Source organism: Macaca mulatta, chromosome 1, assembly GCF_049350105.2.
Source record: "Macaca mulatta isolate MMU2019108-1 chromosome 1, T2T-MMU8v2.0, whole genome shotgun sequence".
Taxonomy (NCBI): Eukaryota; Metazoa; Chordata; class Mammalia; order Primates; family Cercopithecidae; genus Macaca; species Macaca mulatta.
Window position 1 is genome coordinate 104,506,418 of NC_133406.1, and position 11,472 is coordinate 104,517,889.

Below are 11,472 nucleotides of genomic sequence, written 5' to 3' on the forward strand. Positions count from 1 at the left end.
TATCATCCTTGCATTGTTTAACTTGATCATATCGTATTATTTTTCATAAACTGTGGAATTTGGTAAGTTAATATTTCATTTAAGATTTTTGCATTAAAACTCATAAACCAAATGGAACTATAATTTACTGAATCATGGTTATACTGTTCATATAAAGCGAAGAAAAGTCTTTCTCCTTTTACCATTTTCTGCAACAACTTCTTAAGGTAAAGGTTATTTGTTCCTGACTGTGTGTGGTGGCTCACACCTGTAATCCAAGCACTTAGGGAGGCCTAGGTGGGAGGATCACTTGAGGTCAGGAGCTCAAGATCAGGCTGGCCAACATGGTGAAACCCTGTCTCTACGAAAATACAAAAACGTAGCTAGGTGTGGTGGCACACGCCTATAATCCCAGCTACTCAGGAGGATGAGGTGGGAGAATTGCTTGAACCCGGGAGGTGGAGGTTGCAGTGAGCCAAGATCGTGTCAGGGCACTCCAGCCTGGGTGACAGAGTGAGACCCTATCTTAAATAAATAAATAAATAAATAAATAAATAAATAAATAAAATAAAATAAACTTATCTGTTCCTTGACATTTTTTATTACAGTACTTTCTTATAAAACTGAGTTTGAGACTCTGGTGGGGTGGGGTGGGGTGGGGTGGAGTGGGGGGACATCTTCAATTACTATTTAAATATTAACACTCGTTGATTTATTAAAATATTTTGCCAATTTTGACCTTTTTTGTTTTTCCAGAAGTTTATCAATTTTGTCTGTTTTCACAATTATTGGCAGATAGTTCATAATATTCTTGCATTATTTTAATGCTTTCTTGTGTCTGTAGCCACATCTCCTTTCTCACTCTGTGTCTTATTTGGATCTTACCCTTTTATATTTATTGATCTTATCTATCTTATTAGTCTTTTCAAAGCCAGCTTTTGGTTTTGTTAATCTTTTTTGTTACTGTTTTTAATTGTTATTCTCTATTTATTTGATTGCCAGCCTCCTTTTAGGGGGGCTTATCTGACTTATTTGCAATACTTATTATTTTCTAATAAATATATTTAAAGTTACGAATTTATCTCAAAGTACTATTTTAGCTATATCCCATAAATTTTAACACAAATAGTGTTTATTCCTGTTCAGGTCAAAGTATTTTTAATTCTTGTAAAAGTATCTTCTTCAATCCAAAAACTATTTTTGTAGTTTATAATTGTTTTCAAACATACATTTTTAGTTATTTTAGTATAGATTTCAAACTATAACACGTTAATATTGGATAACAGCTTGACTTCAGTTTCTGAGGTTTCCTTGCTGACCTGGTATATGTGAACATTCTGCGACTATTTCATTTGTTTGAATTGCTCTTTCCATTCATTTTTTTTTTCCACATGGTTCAGCTGTTTATTGTCTCCATGGAGTGGGTGAAGAGGAGTGGCCCAGCTGAGCTGAGGAAGGTGACCACTGAGAACCCATTCTACCTGCTCAGCAGGCTGGGCAGAAAGGGGCAGGGCTGGGGACAGAGGACTGAAGCTGTAGAGCCCCCATGGACCCCACCCCCTGGGCCTTCCTCCCATGTGGCTGCAGGCCATCGTCTCCGATCACTCCTGGGTTGCTTCCTGGTTAAAGGGCCAGAAGGTGAAGGAGATGGGCTTTTCAGGCATCAGGATGAGGTTGAATGTGGTGCCCACATCGCTGAGATGTTGGATTTCAACTCTGAAGTTCTCCAGCATATTGATGAGGAAGATGGTCATCTCTAGCTCGGCGATCCGCCGTCCCAGACACTGCCGCACACCCCAGCCAAAGCCCAAGTTCCGGAAGTAGGTAATGTTCTTGTCTTTGCTCAGCCATCGGGTTGGGTCAAAATTTTCCGGGTCGAAGAAGAAAGTGGGCTCTCGGCCCAGAGCATAGATGGCCACCTGCACCAGTGTCTTGGCAGGAATCATGTAACCTCGAAGAACCAAGTCATTTACGAGATATCTCTGCAGGGTCACGGAGATGGGGTGAAGTCTCAGTGTCTCCTTGATGCTGGCTTTGAGGAGGGGGACCAGCTGCAGCATCGTGGCCATGTCTCCCTGGGCCTGGCGCCGCGCAGCCAAGACCTCTGCCCGCAGCATATCCTGCACCTTCAGGTTGCGTGCCATCTCATACAAGTGCCACTGCAGGGTCATGGACGTCGTGTCCACCCCTCCTGCCAGCATCTCTGTGACGTTGGTCTTGATGTCCTCGAAGGACATCTTGCTGTCTCCCAGGAGTCTGTAGAGGATGCCACGGTAATCATGGTGAACATTTCCTTTCTGTCTCAATTCCCAGTGGAAGTTCTCGGTGTACATGTCAGCTTTGCTGAAAATCACGTCCCATGCGGCCACATGGTCCTTCCAGGTCTTGGTCCTGAACAGACGGAATAGGTCTGGGGGAAGGTTGAGCATGGGGACGCTGGTGTGGAACATCTGGTAGATGGCATCAATGAACCGCTGGGCCTCGGGGTTCACTACTTCCTCCAGCATCCCCTGGCGCTCCCCAAAAATGACGTTAGTGATGGACTCAAAGGCAAAGCGGAACAGGTCATCGCTGATGTCCCCTGAGAAATTTCCGGAGCCTGCTTTCTTGATTCGCCTGTGCAGGACACTGACGAAGTCCCGAGACACTGCATCCAACAGGGGCAAAAAGTTCTTGGTGGTCTCTGGAGCCATCACCTCCTGGTTCAGGGCCACCCGGTCTTTCTTCCAGGCTGCTGACTTCTTCAACAGGACTCCTATGGGTCTCTGGTAATATTGGTGATAGGCGACCCAGGGCGGGATGAGGAATCGTTCTGGGTTGGGGCCCTCGGACTTAAAGAGAAGGGCCACATCTTCAGGGTCGATGACATAAACCGACTCCACGTTGCCGAGCTTCTCCCTGTAAATCGGGCCATACTTCTGGAAATTCTGGACATGGTGAAGGTGGACTTTGTGTGTGCCTGTCTCCCTCCAGAAATGGTACAGGTTTAGCCAGCCATTGTCACCAGGAGAGGGGATCTCATTGAAGGGGCGAGGACTGCGAGTGGAGATGCCAGCTCCCTCACTGGTGGGCACCCTGAGATGCCCCAGCCTCTCCTTGGGGGCACTCAGAAAGGTCTGGCAGCCTTTGACCAAGACTGAGCGTGGGGGAAGACCCTTGGCCAGCATGCTGTCCCCACAGCTGTGACTGTACCTGCTCCACTCCAGTGGGGACTGCCAGGATGACTGTCTCCATTCATTTTAAAGCTCATTCTCTTTACCTCTTCCCCAGACGTATTCAAGATTATAGATTATATAAAACAAATGTTTTTATAGATTTGTATTTTTTTATCTATTTGATCTATCAGCATCAGAGAAAGATAAATCTTTCATTTTAATTATATATAATAGTGTTTAGCTTTCTGATTATAATAGTATATTAACTTGTTTTTATCTTACCATTCTTATTTTAACTTTTTGAGTTTATGTTTTCGTGTGTATATATTTTTATTACTATTTTATCATCTTCATTTGTTTCCTTTATTTTATAAAGTATTCCTCCTTATCTCTTATTAGTTTTGCCTTTATTTATATTTTATATCATATTAAAATGCTATCCCAACTTTTATTCATACTTTCCCAGTATATAATTTTCTGTCCTTTCATTTTCAAGTTTTTACACCTTTTTTCTCTGCCTTCTGTGGACACAATATTGCTAGATCTTTTTTTTTCCAATTTAAGATTCTCTCCTTTTGTTTGGTGAGTTCAATACACATGTTTATTATAATTTGTTCTACTGGAATTTATCTCTGCCATCTTATACCATTCTTTCCATTTACTATACATTTTTTCCTTTTTTTCCTCCTTTTCTTCTTTCCATTGAATAGATCAAATTTACTTCTGTTAACTTGAAAGCTCTATTAAAAAAGTTTTAGTGTTTACCCATAACTTACTAGGCCCTGTATTTTTACTTTTCTCTATAATATTGTAAATACATCAATTGTTATAATTTAGCATACTCTCATTTCTCTTCTGTCACCATCACCAATCCCATCAGATTTTCTGATGTTATCTAAACTTTTAATTGTTGTTTACTCTTTTGGGTCCTTTATCATTTAAATAATGAGTCAATTACTCATCCTTCTTGTATATTTAAAACACATAGCACTCTCCCAAGTTTCTCTTCTTGCCAGAATATTTTCTGCAAAAGTATTTTGCGTATTTGAAAATTGCTAAGAGAGCAGATTTTAAGTGTTCTCATTAAAGATGGTCTTTGAGTGGTAAACCTTTTGCAGTCTTTTTTATTTTAGATTAATTTAAATGATAGTTGAACTAAATATAGAATTGCAGGTTTAAAGTTATTTTCCTTCAATGATATAAAACATATTAAGCTGCTAGCATTTTATGTGTAGGTTTCTTACTGAGATGTCTAATGTCAATCTGATCCTCCTTCACAGCTGAGTTTTTTGTGGAAAGTTGAAAGATGGTCTGTCTTCGTGATCTTCGATTTCAGTTTAATGTGTCTAATAGTGAGTTTTTTCTTCTCTATCAAATACTAAACTTTATATGCCATTTTATTCTTGGGATTTTAATCTTTCTTTACTTTTATTACTATTTAAATGAATAGAATGAATGAATTAATGAATGAGAATTCTCATTCATTTTTCAAATATTTCTTCTTCTATATTTTTCCCTCTTACTGGAATTTCTAATTAAGAACTGTCCTCTCTTTTATTTCACCCTTGAAATAATATTTGTTAAGTGATCTTAGAAAAGATACAACCTCTCTAAAATGGAGATAATATCTATCTCATAAATTACTATTCGTTTTGTCATGAAAATCTTCCTTTCAGTTACCAGAAACTGCAATACCTGATGCCAAACACAAGAGGTCAGACAGCTATCAAGAAAACCAGTACTGCTTGCATTTTTTTCCTTGTTTTCTTTCCTTTTCCTTCTTTTTACCTTTCTTTTCTTTTCTTCTTTCTTTCTTTCTTTCTTTTCTTTCTTTTCCTTCCTTCCTTCCTTTCTTTTCCTTCCTTCCTTCTTTCCTTTCTTTTCCTTCCTTCCTTCTTCCTTCCTTCCTTCCTTTTCCTTCCTTTCTTCTTTCCTTCCTTTCCTTCCCTCCTTCCCTCCTTTTCTTTCTTCCTTCTTTGCTTCCTCTCTCTCTCTCTCTCTTTTTTTAAAGCACTGCTGAGTACCATGGTAGCTATTAGACCTGAAACAGTTCTTTAGCAAGTATTCTCCAAACAATATTCACTTCCCCATTGAATGCTTAATCTCTAGTGTCGATAACAGGATTAACTTCTAAGCCAGGCTTCCCTGAGTTTGCAATGTGAGATATAATAGAAGTGCTCTTGCCACTCCTACTTCAGGGCAAAATTCTTGCAATTCAGAGTAGGCTCTTACCAACAGCCTTAAGAATGAATGTTTTCAGGAGGTACTAGTGTTAGCTCTGTCACTTACTGGTAGAGTGACTATGGGCAAATTGCTAAGACTCCCTAAGCCTCTGTTCAGCTTCATCTAGAAAACGAAGATAATGACTTACCACATAAAGTCACTGTGGGGCTTCACTGAGATGACGCCAGCCCAGGTTCACGTGTTAACAATGCAGTCTTTGTTGTTTCCTCTTTTGTAAAATGTGGGGACTGTGGAATGGGTCTTTAAATTCCCATCCCAGATGAATGTGCAGTGTTTAATGAAATTGTATTAGTCCTTGGAGAAGATCTAACCTTAAAAGATGTTTCTGAGCCATGAATGTTTCCTGGAATTATTTATCAGACCAGCGCGATGGAGATAGAGAAGAGCCGTACAGTGCGGGAGGGTGGCTGGTCCTCGGGCCTGAGGACCTAGGCCTTCCCAGAGAGTTCTGCCTGGCTTCCCAGGCAGCTGGCTTAGTCATCATCTCAGTCTCAGTTTACCCTTGTTTACCTCAGTTTACCTCTTTGTAAGACAGGGCTGAAATACCGCCCTCACAAGATAGGGTTCATGAGATTCTGTGTGTGCATCTCTTTAAGCACAATAGAATAACATCCGTATCTGGAAAATGGGCTTCTCCCTTAGGGGACTATGAGAAAAACAAATGAGACCATGTGTATAAATTGATTAACACAATTCCTGGAGTATACAGAAGCTTCAGAGAATGATAAAGCACCAATTAAGGCCTACCACAGTGAAGTAGAATATTAAGAATTGGAACTCAGAGCCCTGTAGGCAGCTCCCAGAGATAGACAGGTGCCTGGCACTGAAGCACAGCCCTTCTTGCATTATGCTGGATATAAGTGCTTGCTTCTACCAGCTCCACGGCAAGGTGGCACCAGTCCAAGGAATAGAGTGAATGAAGCCTCCGGCTGCAGATAAATGAGCTTCACATTGGCCCATTAATCACTTTCCATTTTGAAAATGGCCACCCTCAATCCTTCTCTGTGGAGTTGATGATCACGTACAGAGGCTGCCTGCGGATAGAGATCCTGAGGAAGAGGAACTGAAAGATTCCTGCTGGTCTAACCCAGAGCCCATGTAGTCTGTTCCACACAAATTCAACTGCAAGTTTCCTGAGTCTAGTTCCATCCAAAGTGCATCTTTATTGAGCTCCTGCAATATGCCAGACGCTGCTGGGAACCGAGGAGTCAGGGATGAAGATGGCATGGACCCTGCCCCTGAGCTCAAAGACCTGTGGGAGAGAGGCACGATGAGGAAGCGACTTTCTATGACACATGGCAAGTGACGTGATGGAGGAACACATAGGATGCTACGGGAACGCAGAGAAGGGGTGGAGTGGTGTCCGGGAAGCCACCTGGAGGAAGGGATGCCTGAGTGAAAATGTGAAGGATGAGTTAACATAGCCTGGTGAAGTCAGAGGAAAGGGAAAGGACGGTAGAAAGGTGACCCGGGCAGATGGACCATCTTAAACACAGGCATGGAAGCAATTCGGAGCAGGCTGGGGCTCTGAGGGAAGTGCAGCACAGAGGCAGCAGTGGTGGATGCCACCAGCGAGGCAGGCAGGCCAGCCGCAGATAATCTAGAGCACAGAGGACCCACCTGACACCTCCCCCACATGGGTCTCAGCAAGTGTCCTGGGGCCTGGTCACAGCATGTGCCACTTACATAGTCACTAACTGATGATTAAGGGGTTGGGGGAGGGGTAGGGAGAGGCATGGACAACACTGCCATCCCCACCTCCCCCTCCAGCTTTCTGGAAATCACTTCCTAGATGGCCTACATGGCCTCTCCAGGAGGCCCAGTTCCTAGAAATGTCACACGTTGGCCAGGTCTAAAGAGTACTTGCCAGGTCAGAGGCAAAGACTTCCTGACACATAGGACCCAGGATTTAAGCTGAGCAAAGAAAGCTGGCTGCAACAGAATTTAACAAGTACCAGGAGATGGTGGGAAGGCAAAACAACAGGAGCAGTCCACACTTGTCCTGAGCTTTCCTATCCAGCAAAGGGGGTCCATCCATTGCAGGCTCAGGATAAAGAGGGGGCATGCATCTTGCTGAAGCTGCAAACCATTCCCAGGGCTGACAGTTAACTTTTCTCCTGCCCCTTTGTCCTGCTCCATGAAGACCCGGACCAACTCAAAGCGCTCCTGTGGCAACCACAGGGAATTGTTCTAAGTCGCTGTGAGTTAGCCCCTGAAGCGGGCTGAACACTGGGATGTGCTTGAACATCAGACCAAGCCAACAAGAATTCCCCAATAAACGCAAGCCTAGAAAGCAGGTGGCGGCAGACATGGAGGGATGATTCAGGAAATAGGTAGCTAAGCAGATGGCACTGGAAACAGCTGGCTGGTTAAACAGTAAAAAAAAAAAAAAAGTTGCGGTGTGTTGGGAGGTTGCTCTTTGTTTGGGGTTTTTTGTTTTGTTTTGGTCAATTCCAAAGAACACACTGGCAATGTTCCCTGCTCTATATAACCAACAGATTCCTCAGGCAACTCACACGAAGGAGAATACAGTCTGGAGTCTGAGGTGGTCCTTAAATATTTCCTCAAGCTTGATTCCTCGTCTGTGTTGTTAATAGCCAAGTGATTCGTTTTGTAGGGTAGCTTCCCCAGGCTCCCTTGGGCTGGACTATTTATCATGGCAGCAGCTGGAGATAAGCTGGACACAAAGAGGAATTGTGTGTCAGGAGAGCTGGTCCCTAGATACAGAAAGTGGAGGAATTTTCTCATTAGGAGGAAGTCAGTGGTGGGGACTCTGGGCTTTCATCCTGTGCCCCCAGTGCAAACAGTAGCAGAGAGGGGGCATCCTGGAGGGGAGATGTACTTGAAGATGCTTTCACTGGACAACTTAAAGCTTCCAGCGTGGATTTCCTTGGGAGAGATGAAAGGTATTAAATGCCATCAGCACTGATGAAGCTTTCCAAGGGGGAGTAGGAGCCTCTCTACGAGGGCTATATGGACTTAATTACTTGTTCCCACTCACAGAGGGGCCACAGTGGGAGGCTCCAGGCTGAATGTCCCAAACCAGGGCAGCAAACTGAGCGACTGAAGCTCGGGGCACTCTGAGGGCCAAAATCTCAGAGAAGCCATCACTGAGTTTGCCACCACAACTAGGCTGGCCTGGGAAACTCCGCACTGTGGGGAGGGGAGCAGAGAGAGGACAGGGAGTCCAAGCACAGAGAATTCTAGAACACTCCCAGGATTCACTGACCTCAAAGGCATTGTGAAATCTGAGAGCAGATTAAACTGACCCAGCAGGAATTTTCCGAGATTAGGCTAGCATCTGAGTACATTTCCGGGTCCACTAATTTCATAAAAATTCTGAATACCAACTAGGGTCCCTGACAGCATAGGCACAGACGTACGGAATGAGGTGGGTCTCCTGATGGCCTCTTAGTGTGTTTCCTTCGGCAACTACTTACTACCAGCAGATTTAGTCCAGAGGAAATGAGCACTCTCTCGGCTGAAATTAATTGCCTCATCCTGAGTCCCGCTTTGGTGGTGCTTCCACTGCATTTCACATCCTGATCACATACCCTGTCAGCATAGTGCCCGGGAGGGCAGGTATGATGGTGTCCCCATCCATTCAGAATGGAGAAAGAGGGCTGCGTGTCACTTTTCCACCAATGTCACCACAGTCCCCTAGATAGCACTCAGTGCATGGCAGGAAGGGGCTTGGATATATTGTCTGAATAAATGCATCTTTGTCCCCCAGATTCTAGAACAGTGGCTCAGCGTAGAGCACAGCATTAAAAAACATGACATATGCACTTCCATTTTTACACTTAAAATTTCCTTAAAAATTTTTTTACACTAGAACTGTTTATATTTGATCTTAGACAAAAATAACGACTTCACATAATAGTGGGAAAGGCATGTTAAAAGCACATTTCACAACTGAATGACTGCAGCAAGATACGGAAGCCATTCAATGGGAGAGGTCGTCTGGAGTCACCGCAGCATACTCATAAAGAAAAAAGTTGCTACTGTAAGTATTTTCAATGCCTTTTCCCAAAACATGGAAGATTGCTTTCTGTGTTTTTCCTGCTTTCCCTGGACAATAACGCTGCACCCCACTGCAGAGACAGCGAGCAACCTTTGAGAGCCCAGCCGTTCTTTTCTTGCCCCTCCACTGAGTGGAACAAGATGCAGAAAACATTAGGGACTTAGCCTCATGCCTGAGATGCCTCTGATATGGAGCCAGGGAGCCCCTGCATGTGGAACTGTGGAATCCAACCCCAGGCATAGTCACATCTGCACGAGAGGGCTGCGCAGAAAGGTCCCATGTTTCCCTTTGGAAATCTGCGTGGCTTCTGTGAACAGACTGAACACCCCTTTCCCTTCCTGTTTCTTCCCCATTTCCTTCCTTTTTAAGCAGGATAAAGGCCTGGCCAATACTCAGCTGTGTGGGTCCTCTGGGTCCTTGGATCTGACACTGGCCTAGGGGCAGCAATGGGGCAAAGGGACTCCAGGCCAGCTCTTCTCTGAGCCACCTTCTCTCCGCAGGTGAGCATCAAGAATGTCCCTGTCCAGGGGGGTCCTTGGGGACAATTTCCCAGGAAGTACCTAAGTCCAAATCACTGACATGTATTGATGACTCTCTTTGAGAGGCTGATAGAAGCTCCCGTCCCTCTCTGGAAGAAGGTGCACACAGAAATGCGAAGCTCCATCCCTTTCTTGGTGGAAGAGGGTTTTGGACCCAGGTAAAGAATGAGTACCCTAGAGGATGATCAGATGGCCATGTCCACTTCCCCCTACTTCCTCCCAAAGAGGGTCCTGCCTGTGCACATCATGATGGCACCCCTGAAACAGTGATAGGTCGCTTCGACAGAGGTACCCCTCACAGTGGTCAGCCAGGGGAGCTAATGATGGCACATCCTCAGAAGTCATTTCCCCGCCAAGGGTTCAGGCTGGAGGTGTCAGTAGTGCCCATCTTCCTCACATTCTACCTCCCTCATTTCCCACTTTTCCAGGCTTACAAAGGAAAATGCCAGTGCCCTCCACCCAACAAGTCAGACTTGAGGAAACCAACTGCTCCCCATCAGTCAGGAGGAAAATCAAACAGACAAAGCCAGCAAACCAAACCAAATCATTTTATTGTGCAATTTCCTTCTACCAGAAAATTACTAAAAATATAAATATTAACTCTCTAAAAAATACTCAGAATAGATCTGTAATCTTCCTCCTCCTCCTCCGAACTGCAGCCAGTCCTCTTTAAAGGCTGATTGATTGCATACATGTATGTCTTCCATATCAGCCACATACACAACATTCAGATACACCTCCCTCCGTGCAGGGGGATACACCAGCCTCCTGCCAGGTTCTGGAAGCTCACCTTATAATCTACCAGGATAAAGCTGTGTGCTGAGTAGGAGGTTATGATGGGGTTGGGGAGTAACAAGGAGATAAAAGACCCTGTGGTCCCAAATTCCTTATGTGGACAGAGAAGATAGGTCCTTTACTCCTCCTCATTACCCTGCCCTCTCATGGACTGGGCTAACTGAAGGCCAAGCTCCCAGAGAAGCTGGACTCACTGTGTGGGATTACTGGGGGTGTGGCTGCCAGGCTGCAGTCACAGGAAGGCCAGACTGTTGAGATGAACACGGAAACCAGGTGAGGCTTTGGATGGAAGAGCTGGTCTGGGCCAAGGCCTCTGCAGGATGAGTAGTAGCTGATCCTGCTGGGCTTTGGGCAGCACCTAGACCCTAGCATCAGGTACTATCTGCAGCATCTAAGACCAGACACCACTCTCAAGAGAGCCTCCCGAGGTAGCAGCGTCACCCCTGCAGCAGGGGGATGGGTGGGTTGTAGGCAGTTAGATTGGAGCAGGGTCCCGTGGCACTGTGTTCAGTATCAGACAGAAGTCTGAAGGACTCTGGGGTCACCCTGGCAATGGTCCTGGACAACCTGGTGGAGTCCTTTTGCTCATCCTGGGTCTAAGGTCCTGGACTCTAGCAGCAGCTGGGCTATAGAGTGGAGGCAGGGTACTTAAGAAAGACTGCACCTGCAATACCTGTACCTATGGCTGCCATATCATCGGGCCAGAGCCGCCCTGGGTTCTAGAAGAGGAGAAGCC

General features: G+C 44.9%; 1 pseudogene across 1 annotated transcript; it reads right to left on the bottom strand.

The window, feature by feature from the left end:
* Nucleotides 1-1,356: 1,356 nt before the first annotated feature.
* Nucleotides 1,357-3,269, bottom strand: LOC144329488 (cholesterol side-chain cleavage enzyme, mitochondrial pseudogene; annotated as a pseudogene). The gene has a single exon (XR_013395607.1). The product of XR_013395607.1 is annotated as a cholesterol side-chain cleavage enzyme, mitochondrial pseudogene (transcript).
* Between the last annotated feature and the right edge of the window lie 8,203 nt (nt 3,270-11,472).